The sequence below is a fragment of the Sinocyclocheilus anshuiensis genome, unplaced genomic scaffold (genome assembly GCF_001515605.1).
Source record: "Sinocyclocheilus anshuiensis isolate Anshui unplaced genomic scaffold, SAMN03320099.WGS_v1.1 scaffold579, whole genome shotgun sequence".
NCBI classification, from domain to species: Eukaryota; Metazoa; Chordata; class Actinopteri; order Cypriniformes; family Cyprinidae; genus Sinocyclocheilus; species Sinocyclocheilus anshuiensis.
Window position 1 is genome coordinate 1774197 of NW_015551075.1, and position 5426 is coordinate 1779622.

General features: G+C 34.7%; 1 protein-coding gene and 1 long non-coding RNA gene across 2 annotated transcripts in view; one reads left to right on the top strand and one right to left on the bottom strand.

Moving 5' to 3' along the window:
• efl1 (elongation factor like GTPase 1) overlaps window positions 1-5426 on the bottom strand; it is a 139457-nt gene that overhangs the window by 56094 nt on the left and 77937 nt on the right. The gene's annotated exons all lie outside the window — the stretch shown is intronic.
• LOC107662270 (uncharacterized) overlaps window positions 4383-5426 on the top strand; it is a 22403-nt gene continuing 21359 nt past the window's right edge. The window contains exon 1 of the long non-coding RNA XR_001631201.1: window positions 4383-4394. This is a non-coding gene — a long non-coding RNA (uncharacterized LOC107662270). The remainder of the gene's footprint in view (window positions 4395-5426) is intronic.

The window sequence follows — 5426 nt, forward strand, 5'->3', positions numbered from 1 at the left end:
TAAGGACTCAGCTGCTCTGATTGAGTTGGGCAGGTCATTCCACCAGGAGGGAACAGTTAATGAAAAAGTCAGTGAAAGTGATTTTGTGCCTCTTTGAGATGGCACAATAATACGCCGTTCACATATGTGTGTGTGTGTGTGTGTGTATTTTACCCTCAGGCCATCCAAGATGTAAATGAGTTTGTTTCTACATCAGAACAGATTTGGAGAAATGTAGCATCACATCACTTGTTCACCAGAGAAACAAATCCATCATTAAACCCATTTAAGAAGTTTTAACTTTAAACCATCACTTTTGGCCAAAATATAATTCCATAATCCATAACAACGCTTCCAAAAAGTCCATCCCCTTCACATCAAAATCTACCAGACATATTTGTTTAGAACTGTTTTTGCTTCTAATTGGTGCTTGGTCTGTGCATATTTCTCTCTTGATTCAGACAAGATGACTTTTTCCATGGAGAAAGCAGTATTGTGGATTATGAACTGTGACAGTTTTAAGTTAAAAACGTCTTGATGGATTTTTTTCTTACAAACATGCAGCTTTTCGCTTCACAAGACATTAACTGATGGACTGGAGTGGTGTGGATTACTTGTGGATTATTGTGATGTTTTTATCAGCTGTTTGGACTCTCATTCTGACGGCACCCATTCACTGCAGAGCATCCACTGGTGAGCAAGTGATGTAATGCTACATTTCTCCAAATCTGTTCTGATGAAGAAATAAACTCATCTACATCTTGAATGGCCATCTACATCAAAGGACTATTCCTTTAATTTATGTTAACATATACATCTTCGGGTTTAGCAGAGTCATTACATTGTAAATGTAATTTACATTTACAATGTAAATGTAATGTAATCCACACTTAGCATCTTGGCCTTGACTGAGACCTGGATTCGTCCAGAAGACTCAGCAACCCCAGCTGCTCTCTCTAACAATTTCTCTTTCTCTCACACTGGTCTGCTCATTTCTAACAATTGGAAATACCTGACAATTTTCAAGCGACAGCTGAAAACTCATCTCTTTTGAAACTACTTGACTTCATCATCATCATTATAAAAAAGAAAAAAAAAAAATTCTCTCCCTTTATTTATTCCTTCTCTTTCTAGCTTGTACTTATTTGAACAATGTCTAGAAACTTGGTATTACAAGCACTTCCTGTATCGGTTTGCCTCTTTAAGAAGAATCGCTTTATGTATCCCCAAATTGTAAGTCGCTTTGGATAAAAGCGTCTGCAAAATGACTAAATGTAAATGTAAATGGCTCTTCAAACAGGTTTCAGGGCCAAACGTGTGTTCTCAGCAATCAGATATGTGTGTTTGTGCAGCCAGTGGAACATTTTATGCCTCTGTGTGAACTAGTCAAGGCCCAGCATTGTAAGACATGTGGTGAAGTGAAGACTGAAATCACCACACTCAGCAATTCAGCCCAGTTAATGGCATTCACATCTGTGAGGCGTGTGCAGCTTCCAGAACCTTCTCACTGTGTCGCTCGCTCTCTATCCTCACGACATCCTCATAAAAACACTGCCAAACATACTGGACCGCAAAGACTCCAGACATTCTCATGTATCTCAGGTGAACTGATGAGTGTAACTGATGCAATAGTTTCCCTTTGTATAAGACGCATCAGTGTTTCTCAAGATGTTTTGGTTGAATTGCTCTTGTATGTAGACCTATTATAAAGTGAATCTCACAAACCATGTGAAGAGTCATATTTCACCCAAATTGCTTTTGTTTTTCTACGACCATTACAATTTGTTCATTGTGACATAAAAAAAAAAGAACAATTTATTTAAGTTGTGAATTTACACAGTACATAATAGAATGTAGCCTTTAATTTATGTTATAAAACGGATAGTTCCGGTCCTTGATTCTGATTGGCTGAGCCACGCTCGAAGCTGTTGTAAATTACTCTACAAACACACACCTTTGTTTACTTTGTGTGTTGCTTGGCAACCACTTTGTTGCAACCACAACTGTTTCTGAGGAACTACATTGTTTGGTGGAAGAATACTGTTTTTATTAATATCATTACATTTTATTTGCTCTGTTTTATTTTGTGAAACCTAACTACATATATGGAATAACCGTTTTATAAAAGCAATAAGCCCCGTGAAGCCGTGGTTTACAGTGAATTTATAACAGCTCCGCTTATAACAGCTCCGCTTCGCGTCATGCCTAACAATGCCCCTTAGCGGTTATAAATTCACTGTGAACCACGGCTTCTTGGGGCTTATTGCTTTACTATAATAATATTAACAATAATAATGATATAAAAAAAAATACAAATATATATTTTATTAAAAATATTCCTAAAATATATGTAATGTAACCGTATTTAATGGTATTTCTATAAATAAATGATCATCTAATGAAATTAAGATACATTTGAATGAAAATGTATTTAATAAATGACTAAATAAAAACAATTAATTAAGATACTCAGCAAATAAATAGCCAAAACTATAAGCTTTAATTGTACAAAATCATCATGATTGTCAAATTGACTGATACTGCCTTCTTATGATACAGATAAATAAAAATAAAAAAATACAAATTATAATAATAACATTATTATTATTATTGTTGTTGTTGTTATGGTTTCACATTAATATTTTTTATAAAAATAAAATTGTATCTATTTTCATTTATAATTCTTAAATATAAAAAAATAAATAAATATAGCCTCATTACAGTAATGAGAACAAGATCTTTTCACATTACAATAATGAGAATTTGTGTTTGATTGTCCTTGAAATAGTCACAAAAAAAAGAAGAAGAAAAAAGAAAACTAAACATTTGTCTTTTATTTCTGAAGTGAAATATGACCCCAGATATGTTCCTGACAGGTTTCATGAGATTCAACCATTAAGATCATTGTCATCCCATTAATTAAACTTTCATATCAGACGAGAGATTGTCGTCGGGGTCATTGTGTCTGCAGAACAGTCCCTAGATGCAGGGCAGGCGAAGCTGAACTTCAGGAGCTGTTTTCAGACGCACTGCCACCGTGAGCCCTTTATCCGACAGGACATGGGGGAGGGAAGGTCAGACCATCTTAGTCAGGCAGTTTGTCTCTTTAACGCCATCTATTGGAATGAGCAGAGAGGAGACCTATAGAAGCTACAGGAGGAACCGAAGACAACAAAGAAAGACCTCCAATCAACCTGCACAAGGACACTGGTTCTCAAATTATTCTGTTTCAGGACCAAGATTTTATATTGGAAACATAATACAGGACCAAAAATGCTTTTTTCTTATTGAAAGGTTCTTTATATTGGAAAAAAAGGGTTTTTTTGATTATAAAATGTTCTTCACACTAAGAAAACGATTCTATTCACTGAAAGGCTCTTTGAGGAACCTAACGTGGCTCTTCTATGGCATCACTCCAAAAACCTTCTTTATTTTTAATAGTGTTTTCAGGTTTTCGCAGTGATGCCATAGAAGAACCATTTAAGGTTCAGCAAAGAACCTTTCAGTAAACATTTTAAGAACATTTAATAATCTAAAGAACCTTTTGTGCAATGGAAAGGTTCCATAGATGTTAAAGGTTCTTCACTGAACCATCAATGCCAATAATGAATGCCAATTTATTTTTAAGAGTGCTTTTACTGCAGCATTGTGGACAACGTTCACCTGGATATGCAATACTGTGAATCAGCATTGTTGGGTGAAGATCACAATGTTTTCTCCAAGGCCTCGAGGAGGACAAACTGCCAGAGAAAAGACATTTTGAGCTGAGAACAGAAAAACAAGGGTGACGGTGGCCCAAATACACACATTCCATCTGTCAAATTCACAGGCAGCTGCAAAACTGGAAAAATGTCCAACAAAAACAAATTTTCAAATACAGAACCGTTGATGGTAACAACACAACCTGGCGAGACCTCGCCTAGTTAAAAATCTAGGTCACGCTAGAGGGAAGGAGGGGAAAAATAGAGTGTGTGGGTGAGGACATGAAAAACAAAGAAGTGAAAAATGGTCAATAAATTGGAGGAGAGCGCAGAGGGGATGTTTAGGTGAGAGCGTCTCACGGCTGCGTGAGTCCATGAGGGTTTACGAGCGAATGGGAGGAAAAGTGTGTCATGCTTGATTGGACACCAGAGTGATGAGTCAGCGAATCTTTCTCTCTCTCTCACACACACACACACACAGACACACAGACACACAGATACACACACACACAACATATCCACTTACCACTGCTCACTAGGGATGTACTAAGCTACATCTTCAAAAAAGAACTGGTCGTCTAAACAACTAATCAACTAGTCTAACCTTGTATAATTGTATTTCTTTAAAAGGAACATCCATAAAGGAAATGTACATGTGTTTAAAGTAAACACGTGTAAGTAAAGGAGTCTCAAGAAATGTTTAACTATTGTTATGTTGAACCATATTGAAATACTGGAACTGAAAGACTGCAAAAAAAAAAAAAAACAGAACAGTGCACAGCCCTTCAAAAGACCGTCTGACAGATCAACAAATAAGCAGGCAAAACAACTATAACCTTGTACAAAACCATCATAATCATCACAAAAAAGTGCTTTTTGAGGAAAATGAATGAATGAATGAATGAATATTATTTGATAGTACAAATTTATATTACATGTTTGATAAAATAAAAAAAATTGTATATGTATTATAATTATTAAAAAAAACTAACATCATAATAGCAGCAGCAACAACATTAATAATAATATAAGATATATACAATATTATTACATATTTTATAAAATCAAATTTTGTTTTATTTGTATATAGCTTTTCACAATACATAGTTATATATTTGTATCTTCATTATAATTATTAAAAATAACTATACATAGTTTGATTGATTTTCCTTCCTATTATTATTATTATTATTATTATATAGCTATCATTATTATTATTGTTATATAACTCTAATTCATAATATATACTATTATTTATACTATATACATTTTTTATAAATATTATATTTTTATATTGATTTTATGTATCATAAATATTAAAACTAAGTATACTATTAAATATTATATAATTATACATTTAAATATAATAATTATTATTATTGTTGTTGTTGTTAAAGCCATCATATTTGTAGGGCTGGGTATCGAGTTCTAAATGCCTCGATACCATCGAGTATCGAAAAACGTCTCGTCGTTCGGTACCAAATTTCGATACCTAAGGGGTTAATTAATCGGTCTGCGTCAAGTCGAACACACCTACTAGTTTACACCGGTTACACTCAAGAGATGTGGCGCACACGTGAGGCTGTAATGTTTATGTGAATGCGTCCCAGCCCCCATAAATGTAAGGCTACATTTTCACTCGTGCGTTTATGTTTTAAAATGAAAACGATCCTCGGCATACTGGCGTTTCCACTGCGTTTCAAGCCGGCTTTCCACTATCTCCGACAAACGACAGACCGGTTCAGC